Source organism: Theropithecus gelada, chromosome 13 (genome assembly GCF_003255815.1).
Source record: "Theropithecus gelada isolate Dixy chromosome 13, Tgel_1.0, whole genome shotgun sequence".
Classification (NCBI taxonomy): domain Eukaryota; kingdom Metazoa; phylum Chordata; class Mammalia; order Primates; family Cercopithecidae; genus Theropithecus; species Theropithecus gelada.
Window position 1 is genome coordinate 74,195,815 of NC_037681.1, and position 14,655 is coordinate 74,210,469.

The window sequence follows — 14,655 nt, forward strand, 5'->3', positions numbered from 1 at the left end:
TGGTATTTCTGGTTCTAGATCCTTAAGGAACGGCCACACTGTCTTCCACAATGGTTGAACTAATTTACACTACCATCAACAGTGTAAAAGCGTTCCTATTTCTCCACATCCTCTCCAGTATCTGTTGTTTCCCGACTTTTTAATGATTGTCATTCTAACTGGCGTGAGATAGTATCTCATGGTGGTTTTGATTTGCATTTCTCTGATGACCAGTGATGATGAGCATTTTTTCATGTGTCTGTTGGCTGCATAGATGTCCGTGTCTGTTCATATCCTGTGCCCACTTTTTGATGGGGTTGTTTTCTCTTGTAAAAAATTTGTTTAAGTTCCTTGTAGATTCTGGATAGTAGCCTTTTGTCAGATGGATAGATTGCAAAAATTTTCTCCCATTCTGTAGGTTGCCTGTTCACTCTGATGATAGTTTCTTTTGCTGTGCAGAAGCTCTTTAATTTAGTTAGATCCCATTTGTCAATTTTGGCTTTTGTTGCCATTGCTTTTGATGTTTCAGTCATGAAGTCTTGGCCCATGCCTATGTCCTGAATGATATTGCCTAGGTTTTCTTCTAGTGTTTTTATAGTTTTACGTCTTACGTTTAAATCTTTAATCCACCTTGAGTTAATTTTTTTATAAGGTGAAAGGAAGGGGTCCAGTTTCAGTTTTCTGCATATGGAAAAGAAATCTGAAAGAGAGAACACCATAAAAATCTGGAAGGGTTCCAGGATTTTTGATGCCATTGTTGTTTCAGAAAAAAAAAAAAAAGTTAAATCCTTCAGCTCAAAACCATAAATTTCTGCTGGACAAAACTATATACAGATATTGTTCATTACTTCACAGGCTTTCTGACAGTGCCTATGAAGAAAATAACAAAAGAGATTGTGGATATGGCAAAAAAGTGGGGCAAAAAGGGTTTCAAGATATGGATGTTGGAGAAATTCAAGAGCAAATAGACACTACACAAGAGAAATTAACAGAACAGGACTTAATGGAGATGAGCGTTTCTGAATCAGTGCCAGACAACGAGGAAAAAGACATAAAAGCAGTGCCAGGAAAGAAGATGACATCAGAAAACCTGACAGAAGGGTTCTGATTATTCAAGACTGATTTTAACTTCTTGTACAACATGGACCTTTCTATGATACAGGCACTAAAACTAAAGCAAATGATTGAAGAAGGATTAATACCTTATAGAAATGAAAAAGCAAAAAGTCAGACAGAAATTAAGATGTATTTCCACAAAGTTACACAGAGTGTGCCTGCCTCTCCTGCTTCCCCTTCTACCTCCTCCACTGGTTTTGCCTCTGCTACACCTGAAACAGCAAGACCAATGCTCCTCTTCGTCATCCTCTTCAGCCTACTCAATGTGAAGATGACAAAAATGAAGACCTTTATTATGATCCACTTCCAGTTAATGAATAGTAAATATATTATCTTTCTTATAATTTTCTTAATAACATTTTCATTTATCTAGCACACTTTATTGTAATAATACAGCATATAATACATATAACATACAAAATAGATAACGTAATCAACTATATGTTATTGGTAAGGCTTCTGGTCAACAGTGCTTATTAGTAAAGTTTGGGGGAGCATCAAAAGTTATACACAGATTTTCAACTGTGCAGGGGGTCAATGTCCCTAACCCCTGTATTGTTCCAGGGGCAACTCTATACAGAAATCATCATTACTTCTGACTACCCAATTTCTTGTGGCAAAAGAAAGAAACTCTTCCAAACTGGTTAATTATAAACCAAGGAACAGAAATGATTGATTAGCTAGAATTTTACTTTTTAAGCAATAGCAGTAATAGCATCTTATCTTTCCATACTTAAACATTTTGTTTCTCCTGAGAGCCTTCTCTGATCATCCTTGTAAGATAAAATTTATTCATATCTGTCTTTAGGTGATGGAATTTACACATATGAAGAAAGGCTAGGGTATCCAGACATGGGCAATGCTGCTCTTATTTGACTAATTAGAAAGACCCATTCTAACCACCATGTCATTTAGTTGCAGATAAGTGGTTTTCCTTGGATTAATACAAATTAGTTTGTCTCTTTATTTCTTAACTAGCTGGATATACATTTTTCCCTCTAACAGAAACACTCTATTCCATACAATTTAATAAGCACTAAAAGATTCGATGACATCTCACTCATCAGTGTTTTCAAAGAGTCTGCATATGGATGTGGATGTTTTGTCTTCTGTCATGTCATCATTAATGGAATTCAAAGACAGGCCTTTGGATGATGCTTTTTTATTTCTTTAGGTCTGCTTTACAGCATACCTAGACTGATGGGGAAAAGATTCATCAAAGACATCATGATTTCACATTTCTTTGCCCTGACTGTGTCCTTTCTTGTCAGTTATCCTCCCAGACATCTGAGGCCCTGCGTGTCTAGTTGTACTCCTCTCCTCATTATCTGCTATTCCACTCTTGTCCATTGCCAGCTCAGGCTGCCCTTTGTTCTTTGGTTCTTTGCCTTTCATTCTCAGAGCCAAATATCAATACTGCTCACACTGATCCAAATGTTCAGAATCAAAAGTCACATTACCAATTCTTTCTGAATATGCTGTCCATTTTTAAAGTTTCTTTATTTACACTGACTCTTTTCACATGTAAGAAATATACACACATTTGCTTTCAGAGGCAGGTACACTTTGATCCTCCAAGAGATTGAAAAAAATGCCTATGGGTGCTGTAGGTTCATATTTAATGGCACATACAGACTTGACTTTCACTTCATTCCATCCTCATTTTAATCATTCATATTTAATGTTACATATACTTGACTCTTTGACTTTTTTAATCTCATATGCTGAGTGGTGCACAAATTAGTCCCATATTCCACTATCCAGCAACTTTTTATTATTTATCGGCATTGACTGAGCTATCATTGTCATCTATTCATTAGTTTTTGAAAGATTTAAGCCCCTTCTCATGTATAATCTAGCTGTGTTATTTATCATATTCTGTCAGTAACTCCTCTTTCTCGTGGTATCTACTTGCAGCAATAGATCATCTTCTGGTCTGAACTTCTCATGAATATAAGAACTGCTACTCTTTATCTACTAAGGTTAACCTCAATGGGACTCACTGCTTGGCTAGCTCAAACTCTGTCATCCTACTGGCTAAGCAATGGCATCTCATCACTAAACAGTCTTGTGATAACTGTCTATTTCTGTAATTTCCACTGAAGAGAGCTACCAGGTGCCTCTCCAGAAACATTCTAGGAGAGCAGAACCGACCCTTTAAAGAAATGAGATTTTATCTCATTTGGAAAAATCCTCAGCCCATTAGTTTTTGGCAGGACAGGTGCTACCTAGCAACACAACCCCATTTCATGTGTTTCGAGGTTTCAGATAGAGAAGACCTGAAGTAGTGGTTACATTGTGTGCCTTTCAGTGCTTCATTTTAAATCTCCTGGAAAGTCTGTCCTCTGGACTGAGAACTTACACACAGCAATAAGCATCATTCACCCTGACTTCTTAATAGCATCAGATGCAAAACAAATCTGGCTTGTCAATGGCAGGCTCAGCCCAGGACTGAACAGGAGCTACATAAAATCAGAGTATGTTCCATGGATACCAGCAATCAGTATGATGTTCTTGGACGAAGAACGTAATACATTTCCAACAAGTGGCTTATTCCTATGCCATTTTATTATCTCCTGGCATATTTCCGTATGAGTACCCAATTAGGCCTGGAGGAAGGAGATAAAGCAAAGCCAATGGATACAGTAACCTCAGATTTAAAATGTCCACATATTCTTTAGTTTGAATCATGGCACACACAAAGAAGTTCCTATATTCGGCAAAGAAGAAAATGTGAAAATAAGTAGAGGTGGAGGAGCAAATATTCATTTAAAGAAACAGCTAAGGCTCCGACTAGAACATAGATAGAATCCAGTCTAATTCTTTCCATATAGCCTGCCAGTGTTCAACAAACATTTGTTGCAATGGAGCCTTTTTTGAAAGCTGTATTGTTGTAGCCAGAGTTCACTTCAATGATAAGGAAAATAAGGCTCACAAGTGGATCCACAGGGCAAGCTCATTGAGGAAGGAAACAAGCTTTGTATCCCCTCAGTGCTATGTAAAAGTCAGATGATCAACAAATAGGTATTGAACAAATGGACAAGTGAACCAATGAATACCCGAATCCTTCAGTGACCTCAGCCTTCCAGCATTGCATGCACCAGGCAATCATGCTTAAAATGAAATGCTCCATTCCGATACTATTAAAAAGTTTGAAATTTTCTATCATAAACTTAGATTTTATGCTTCAAGCTGAGAGTGCTTTTTACTTGGATAACAGCACCTCCTCTGGCTTTTTCCTCCCTTACATAGACATTTTGGCCCGTATTTACCCTCTATGATATAGCAGACACAGGTGTTGCTACAAATTTCGTGTTGCACTGCACTGCAGGACTTACAGCATGTTCTATCATGGAACCACGTTTTGGCCTTAATAAAACACAGCACCACACAGCATGGCATTCACTATAATCTAATTAAATACAATGCCAAGGGAAATATGTCACTGTGATGGTGAAACACACACGCTATTTCCTTCTCTTCTCCATGAAAGGGGCAGCTAAGGCATAATTTAGGAAGAAGGTATTTAACACAGTGAGGTTCTGCAGCTTGCCAGCAAAACAAAAGGAAAAAAAAAATGAGGATGTAGGGGAGAGGACACAGAGAAATATGAGGAGGAAGGGGAAGACACAATACGGAATCAGTAGTATTTCTACTATTTTTTCCTACTTAAACCAAAATCTCAGAGAATTTCTGAACTTAAAGATTTGAGAGAAGCAGAAGTGTCTCTCAGCAATGAGTAAAAGCCAAAAGACCAAAAAAAAAAAAAAAAAGACTTGTTCTTACCCACATTATTGGCCTACTTCTAAAAGAAATGGTTTAAATAGTCCCCCCCAAAAGAGTGAAAATTTGTTTTGCTTCCATCTTAACAAAGAGTTAATGCAAGAACCATCACCAAGAGTCAGGATATCTGGGTTCTTGTCCTGGCTGCATTTTTAACAGATTGAAACCTAGGACATGTCAATTCGCATTTGAGGCCCTCAGTTATCTTATTTAAAAGACGATAATTAATTGGTTTAATTATCAATGCTAAGATTCCACCATTGATTTTACATAAGAATACCTACCTGTTTGCATTTCTGTCTTACCTAGTCAATCTGAAATTTCTGTTAGGGTCAGTAAAAGCTGTATCTTACAATACAGGTATACGTAAGCATAGGATAATAAACATAACACACAACAAGCACGAGTCCCCAATTTCCTCACACGCTGCAGCCTAGAATACTTGGACGAATGAAGGAATACAGTACTTGCAAAGTTGATTTATTGATGGTCAAAGAGCAAGCTAGTGCCCTCCTTCTGGCAAGCATCTCCAATCTCTCTGAGGGGGTCTTGAAGTCCCTTTCTCAGCTTACGGGGTAAAAAAAAAAAAACAAAAAACACATGCCTTGCTCCTCATAAAAAGAGAATAGCATCTTACTTCCATGAACTACCTTTAAAGAATCTTCTCTGTCAGATCTTAGAGGCAAGCTCAGGCCTGGTTTCAGCCACCTTTTAACATGCCATGTGAGGGTGAGTATAACACCTCTTTTAAAAATGGGGGGCACAAGGCCCCCGCTGCCGCTCCAGCGCTGCGCAGCCACCACCGCCGCCGCCTGTCCTTAGCCACCGCCATGACGACCGCGTCCACCTGGCAGGTGCGCCACAACTACCACCAGGACTCAGAGGCCACCATCAACCGCCAGATCAGCCTGGAGCTCTGCGCCTCCTACATTTACCTGTCCGTGTTTTACTGCTTTGACCGCCATGATGTGGCTTTGAAGAACTTTGCCAAATACTTTCTTCACCAATCTCATGAGGAGAGGGAACATGCCGAGAAACTGATGAAGCTGCAGAACCAACAAGGTGGCCGAATCTTCCTTCAGGATATCAAGAAACCAGACTATGACAACTGAGAGAGCGGGCTGAATGCGACGGACTGTGCATTACATTTGGAAAAAAATGTGAATCAGTCACTACTGGAACTGCACAAACTGGCTACTGACAAAAGTGACCCCCATTTGTATGACTTCATTGAGACACATTACCAGAATGAGCAGGTGAAAGCCATCAGAGAATTGGGTGACCACGTGACCAACTTGCACAAAATGGGAGCACCCGAATCTGGCTTGGCAGAATATCTCTTTGACAAGCACACCCTGGGAGACAGTGATAATGAAAGCTAAGCCTCAGGCTAATTTCCCCATAGCCATGGGGTGACTTCCCTGGTCACCAAGGCAGTGCATGCATGTTGGGGTTTCCTTTACCTTTTCTATAAGTTGTACCAAAACATCCACTTAAGTTCTTTGATTTGTACCATTCCTTCAAATAAAGAAATTTGGTACCCCCCCCAAAAAAATGGGGGGCAATGGTCATCTACTGTCCTTAGCTTTGGGCTTCAGTTAAAATCCTAAAACAACAAGAAAAATCTCATTTAAAATCTGGTCAGAAACATCTTACATTTTAAACAGCCCAAAGATAGTTTGTTTTTTGTTTGTTTGTTTTTTACCTGATCCCCTCTTGTAAAAAAAAAACAAAAAAAAAAAAAGAAAAGAAAAGAAAACCTAGTCTTTCTTCCAGTCTTTCTCAACTCATTATGATGACACTATCCAACCTACCAGCTGCTCAAACCAGAGGTCTAGAACACAGCCTCCATTTTTCTTCTTCCCTACTTCCAACCCAGCAGCAAGTCATGTTGGCTCCATGTCCTCCATTGCCAACCTAGATCCAAGCCACCGTCATCACTGAGATTCTTACAAGAGCCCAACTGGTCCCTCAGCTTTCACTCTTGCCCCACTACAGTCCATCCATCACCCAGTGGCCAGAGTGATCTTCTAAACATGTAAAGTACATTATGTTGCACTCTGGTTAAAGCATCCCAATGGCTTTCTAAACTACCCAAAATAAAATCCAAGAAGGGCTCCACATTACCAGGCCCACTATCCCAACTATTCACTGCCTTCCAATCAAACATTCATTTCCAACTCTGGGTCTTGTATGCACTCTTCCCTCTCCTGGGAACACTCTACATTTAGATCTTTGACATTTAGGTCACAATTGAAATGCCCCCTTCTCCATGAGGCCCTCCCTCATCATCCATCCCACCCATGGAATCCCAACTATTCACTATCCCGTGAATAGTTCTATTCATAATCTGAAATGCTCTCATGCATTTATTTGTTTGAACAAGGGCACCACTATATGCCTAAAGAGCAGGACCCAGCCATCGTTCTCACTCAATGGATTTTTTCTGAATGAATGAATTTTGTCCTTGGACTTAATGTGTGAAGCAGTTCTTCAGTGAGCCCATCTGTGGGTATGATTAACAGGAATGAATCTTCAGAGAAAGTATCAAACTAATAAAAAGACTGTTGACATCCTTTCTTGAGTTACAGTTTTAAATCAAAATTTTTATACAACATTTAAAGTGTTTAATTCCAAAAGGGCTAATTTCTGAATCAGTTCAAAGGTACTGGGGTGGAGAGGGAGGGGGTTGAGATAATGACACATAAACCTTGACTTCATTCTTAAGATTTTATTAAACAAATTCGCCACCTAAACTAGAAGAGGGGAGCATTTTTCCAATTGCAAGTCAGCCGAAACCTACAAAACTCCATTAAAAGTAAAGAAAATATCTCAGCAGTTTTTTATTTAAAACGGACACTTTTGAGGGTGGAGTGCTATTAATAAATATACAGTACTGAGACAACAGCATATACTCATATTGTCACCCTAGTTAAGGGTCAGATAGGTAAATTCAAAAATGAGAGTCAGTAGTTTATTTAGGCTAATTTTTGGGTTTTTTTTTTTTTATGAAGAGTGTGTTGGATTGTAGATTGTTTTGAAGAGAAACTAGAAGGAATGAAAGGAGAGTGTACTATGAAAGAAATAAATAGAAAACGATTATTTTTAAAAATAGAGTGAAATAAACACTACTAAATAATTAAAACAAACATTTTAGGCGTACATTTTGGTGAAAGACAGGAGCATGAGAAAAAAAGAAGAGTGACTAGACAACAGAAAGACAAATAAACAAAGAGAATGGCAGATGAAAGAAAGTCACAGAGAAGCAGAGGAGCTGAAAAGAAGGGCAGTGTCATTAACAGACCCAAGAACTTATCACAGGTTGGGTTTTCCAGAAAGAAGATGGTGAGATGGAGACTGGCAACCTGTATGTTTACTAAAAAGAGCTCTTGGGATTAACACTTGTAGAAACATAGGAAAGGAGGCGGATTTGGGCAGAGGGAGAAGTTAACCTTCAATGCAGGACCAACAGAGGCTTCTACCTACCCCTCAAGAAGTTCTGGAGCTGGGATGGCTTTTCTAAGTTGTCCTACGTTGGAGCAAGGGAGCCAGGTCTTTATACTCAAGTGTTACTCAGCTACTGGACAGAGGCCAGTAACTGAGTGAACATGATTTTGAGGGAGGTAGTTTTCTTCAGCTGAGCTCATCTCCAGATAGAGCTAAAAGCTCCATACAGAGCTTCTGTCTGCACAGAAGCCTAGTGTCTAGATAGGTCATTTTGGTTCTTCCTCTTTCTTTTTGTCTATACATGTGACCTTCCACATATTTCTGTTCTTCCTTTCCATGCATATGAAGGAAGTATGTGTATACACCAGTTTCTCAACATTTATCCTGACATATGCTTTTGGGTTAAAATATCCTTAAGGGCATAACGTCCACATTTTCCTTATTGTTTTATCTCAGTATCTGCTAAAATAAAACAGACTCACATGGTAGATGTTCAATAAATCACTTTCCAGAGTCAAAATGGGATTCAATCTGACCTCCAGGGCCTCCCGCAATCTGGAGCCAATTGTACATGACCACGTCCTTCCTTGTGTTAATCTTTGGTGAAAAAGCTGCCCAATTTTTTTCTTAAATTTGTTGATATATTTTTATTTTGTCTAAATCATCATTCCTTTCCTCATGGCTACCTCTACAATGCCAAGAGCAATCTTCTCTCCATCTTGAATCTTATCAATGAGAACATACATAATTTTAACACTGTCATCATCATGAATGACTACTTTTAGTAAAAGTAAACTTCCTCCAAAAGTTCTGAATATCCATGCTTAATTTGTCTACTTATCTTTCACATTTCCAAAACATCAAATAAGTTTCGTTTTAAAAAATGATGGCTACATGAGAATAATGTGAAAAGTTATTTGCCTATATAATATTCTATCCTGTTCTTTCCCTAACAAACTTGCTACAAACATATAGCAAGATCCATAGGGAAAAATCTGAGCCCATTTGCAAATTGTCATATGAGGACTGCTCAACTGCAGAAGGAAACTGAGATTTTTAAGTATGTGGAGTAATTTTTATAAGTCACCATTTTAAAACCCCTTTAAAATGCTTGAGATTTCATTTGCTAGGAGAAATCATCTTTAAACTGACAATTGTCTAAAAAGAGTTCTGTTTTAATTAAATATTATTTGATTCCCTTTATTTCACTTAAATTTACTGGATTTTTTTAAATGTATAACTCAGTTTGCCAATTTTTTAAAAAATTTCAATAGCTTTTGGGGTACATGTAGTTTGTGGTTACATAGATGAATTCTATAAGTGGCGAATTCTGAACTTCTAGTGCACCCATCACCTGAGCAGTGTACACTGTACCCAATACGCAGTCTTTTGTCACCCACCCCCTCCCAACCTCCCCAACCCTGAGTTCCCAAAGTCCATTATATCACTCTGTATGTCTAAGACATTATTTCATTCTTTTTTATGGCTGAGTAGTATTCCATGGTCTATATATATCACATTTTCTTTATCCACTCGATGGTCACTGGGCACTTAGGTTGGTTCCATATATTTGCAAATGTGAATTATGCTGCTATAGACATACATGTGCATGTATCTGTGTCTTTTTCATATGCTGACTTATTTTCATTTGGATAGATACCCAGTAGTGAGATTGCTGGATCAAATGGTAGATCTACTTTTAGTTCTTTAAGGAATCTACATACTGTTCTCCATAGAGGCTGTACTAATTTATATTCCCACCAGCAATGTAAGTGTTCCCTTCTGCCACATCCACACCAACATCTATTGTTTTTCTACTTTTTAATACTAGTTTACCATTTTTTTCTAAGGATTCTTAGATATTTGTGGTAATTAGACTTTTCAGTATCCTGTTAGAAATTTTAGCTTCTCCCTTGACTCTTCTCCACCAGCTGAGAAAAGTTACTGGATGCCTTAGTAGCTTTGACAAAATAGGCTGACACCTTCAGAAAAACTTAAATGGGGACAAGCAGAACTCAATAATAATATCCTATCTATTTCTAACTACAAGAAAAGTAAAACTCTATATTACTATGTAAATGAATTTAAAGTAAATTTTCTATCATGGATTATATTCCCAATGAGGCAGCATAATACAACCAGACAGACTGAGTTCAATGTGCTGATCAGCAGTGTGACTTGGGACAAGTGTCTTTTCTGCCCTGAGCCTTGATTTCCTCACCTATAAAATGACAGTCTTTACAGCCACCATGAGGATTCAATAGACACTTATGACAGTATCTTGTACACAGTAAGTAACTCATAAAATAGCAGTTATTATTAACTTTTGTTTAGGGTAAGTGCTTAAGATATATGAAATGTCAATCATGAACACACACAATGTAGTATATGTACATCCATGAATTGAACACCAAGTTTTGTTTAATGATGATGGACTTCAGATTCATAATTAGGCAAACAAATGCAGTAATCCCCCTTTATCCAGCGTTTCACTTTCTAAGGTTTCAGTTACCCATGTTCAACAGTAGTCCTAAAATAATAAATGGAAAATTCCAGACGTAAAAAATGTGCATGCTTAAAATTGTGCTGTTCTGAGTAGCACAATAAAATCTCTCACCATCCTCTTCTGTCTTCCACCCCACCCTCCACCAGACATGAATTATCCTTTGTCCAACCTATCCACACTGTATATGCTACCTGCCCATTGGCCACTTAGTAGCCATCCCAGTTATCAGATTGAAAATACATAGTCTATACTATATATACAGGATTTAGTACTCTACACAGTTTCAGGCATCCACTGGAGGTCTTGGACCATATTTCCTTCAAATAAGGGGGACCACTGTAATTAGGAAACACCTACTTCTTTTGTATATCATGACTTGGGCTCCCCTCAAAGTTAAGTACAAGCCAGCTAATTATTTCTGATGGTCTTTATTTTTTCCTTCTTAAAAGAATTAAGAACGTCATTTTGTTTTACTCTTAATAAATATCAAACCGAGGACAGGCCACACACAACTGGTTGTAATTAGAAATACACATAATCATTCCGTGATAAATTACTTTATTAATATGTTCAGGCGAGTCTTTACATAGAGGAATATCCTCCACTAGCCATTTATCTTACATCTTTTTACTTTAGCATGCTACAAAGTACTAAAAATGCATACATTGCCCAACAAATCCATGATGATGACCAATGAGAATATTTCCCTGGATACATGCTTTAAAACATCAGGAAATATTTTCTTTCTATTATTATTAATGAAGATATTTCTTTAACATTGACTTTCCTTTTTTTTTTTTTTTTTAAGACAGAGTATCACTCTGTTTCCCAGGCTGGAGTGCAGTGCAACGATCCTGGCTCACTGCAACCTCCACCTCCCAGGTTCAAGCAATTCTTCTGCCTCAGCCTCCCGAGTTGCTGGTATTACAGGCACATGCCACCACACCCACCAAATTTTTGTATTTTTAGTAAAGACAGGGTTTCACCATGTTGGCCAGGATGGTCTCAAGCTCCTGAGCTCAGGTGATCCACCTGCTTTGGCCTCCCAAAGTGCTGGGATTACAGGCAGGAGCCACTGTGCCTGGCCCAACTTTACATTTTTGATGCTTGTCGACACTAACAACAAGATTAAGAAAAGCTTTGAACACCTGACCAATCACTCACCTCACATAAGAATTATCTGGCAACTTATTAAGTTAAATTATTACTGAAGGCTTGCTGTGTAGCTAAAGAACATCAGCTAATTAGGTTCCATGAGAAATGGGAAAGTTTGGGAAAAGTGTGAACTAAACACCAAGCAACTGGGCATCTATTGATCTGGCTGTTTTTCTATTTTTAATTAGAAATTGACTTCCACAGTCATTTTACATTAGTAACAGAGTAAAACAAGCAGGAGAGATTTGGAGTATTCAGACATTTACCTAAAAACCTGATGTAATATCCTGTTTCTGCAAATGCAGTATTAAGTGGAGCATTGAAGTAATTATCTGGATAATTAAAAATCTCATGATATGCTATCAAGGGGAAAGGGTGGGAAGTAGAGAATGGAGACTCAAATTACCCATTAAAAAATCATTACTTCTATTTTAACCACTATTAGTTTCCAAATGGAATGCCTCATTTAGATGACAAGAATCTCCAAAACAAAGAAAATATTCCAGTGTGATTATGTGATCATGTAATTGAAAAACAATTATTCATATCTATAAAAAGAGAGGAACTATGTCTACAGAATCACAAGTCAAACTTTGTCCAAATTATTTATGTTTTCCCACAGTGTCAGCCTTGCCCAAATTCAAAGGCAAGCTCAAATGAGAAGCAATAAAACAAGATTTTCAACGTGTTTGAAATTCTAGTAGACTAGCTTTCCCTCCCTTGCTCCCACCAATGAGATCATAGCAGTTGTAAAATATACACAAAAGTTAACCCCAAAAGACGACAGGAAATTGGCTTGAAAGCGGAAGTAAACTTGGAATCATTAATTCGGAGATCATTGACATCATCAAAGCATTTCATTTTAGTCGTAATATTGAGATTTACTAAGTCTTTTCCCCAACGTGAAAGCTGATAGAATATAAGCCAGAACTATTAATACGAGCCCAGATCTGACTTTCTACCTTCCTATTTAGTAGGCTTTGGCATCAGCCTGTCTTCTCAGGACAAGAGGATAATGCCAGGTCTGGTCAGGACCAATTCAACCCGTAGGCTATCACCTCACATGCATATAAATTATTCTTTTTGAGGGACTCATACATCAAGCTTTCTTTTGACAATTTAACATGAAAAGTTGTGTCACAGTGATCTGTCCCTGAGTTCACACTCTTTGAGCAGGTTGAATGAAGTAAAATAAACCCACCATCTGTTCCTGACACTTGTTTAATTTTGGAGGGAATCTAAAATTTGACTAACTCTGTAAAAGGAGCTGAGAAAACGTAAACAAAGCCTCTTAATTTAAAATTGACTAAACGCATGTTTTTCCTACTTTCAGACAATCTGCTGTCTTCCAGCTGTGCTTGCTCAATTCTGCATCATTCTGGGAGCCCTGGTGTCACAGCAGTGAATAGGCAGGGTTCAGTGCAGATGAGACTGTGCCAACCTGGCCTCCTCTGCAGCATACAAATAAGTGCCCTGATGAAAGATTAATAATGCAGAGCACACCAAGGTAGACGGCTTGGCACAGCCCTGAATGCACATGAACAGAAGCAGCCAAGACTCGCCAACCCAAATGTGTCTGCACAGTCTCACTGTCTACAAGTGTGCTTGGCCTCCTAATCGCCAGTCTCCTTTCCCGTCACCCTCAAGGGCTTCATGAATAAAGATGAAGGACAAGCACTTTCTGCTTCCCTTTAGTACCTCAGCAGGTGCACACTTAATACACTTTTTTATCTCTTTAGGTACAAATGACCTCAGAGATTCTACAAACCCAAAACTGTCATCATTTTTTCTCTTTTCATCTACAAAAATATGCCCCGGTTACTGAGGAAGAGGAGAAGGGAATGCATGGATGACAACAGTAAAAGAAACAAACTAATCTCAAATGCAGAATGTCCATGCAGAAAATATCCACCCACTGTGACAAATATACCTCACTCCTTCGCAATCCATCTGCTACACTTACCAAAGAAAAACCACCAAATTCAAAAACGCTAAACAGTGTTAGCATGTGATAAGGAGTCCCTAGTGTCTCCATGAAAGATATACAAACATCTTTGGAATGAGAAACATGGATTGTATTAATTTGATGGTCATTTGAAAGGATGGCTGGCCCCAACCCCTGTGGCTGAATGCAACCTATGGAAGCTCTACGGGCAGCCATCAGAGAACACATCAAGAGGAAAAACTGACTTTACAGAGCTTTTTCACATAGGGATTTACAATCAGATTTCAACCTTCAACAGACCCACAATAATATTACAATATAAAGCCACAAATGTGTGAGTGAGCTAGCCAACAACTGAACACATTTTAAAGTCACAATGATCTAAAAGTGGATTTGTTTTTACATGTGGCAGCTTCTTTCACTCCACAGTCAGTAGCACCTAACTGGCATTTGCTAAATTTATGGAATGAATCGGTGAATTAACAGTGATAAATTATGGATCCTGCCACTGACAGGGTTTTGCTTCCCAAAATGTTCACTGCCTCTTTCTCTCAAGCAGTTGGTATGGCTTCCTACGATGTATACACCAAAATTCATGGTCAACTATAAATAAGAGGGCAAAGCATGAAACTCAAGGGAAATACAAACTCAAGCAGAAAGACAAAGCAAGGCGAAGACAAAAATACAAATACATTGGATTCAGTTCATAAGGACCCATCGAGTT

The 14,655-nt window shown here is 38.3% G+C and overlaps 1 pseudogene across 1 annotated transcript; it reads left to right on the plus strand.

Annotated features, from left to right (window-relative positions):
• The first annotated feature begins 205 nt into the window (after positions 1 to 205).
• Positions 206 to 6,421, plus strand: LOC112605376 (annotated as a pseudogene). The gene is made up of 2 exons (XR_003115399.1): positions 206 to 212; positions 5,701 to 6,421. The product of XR_003115399.1 is annotated as a ferritin heavy chain-like (transcript).
• Positions 6,422 to 14,655: the final 8,234 nt, after the last annotated feature.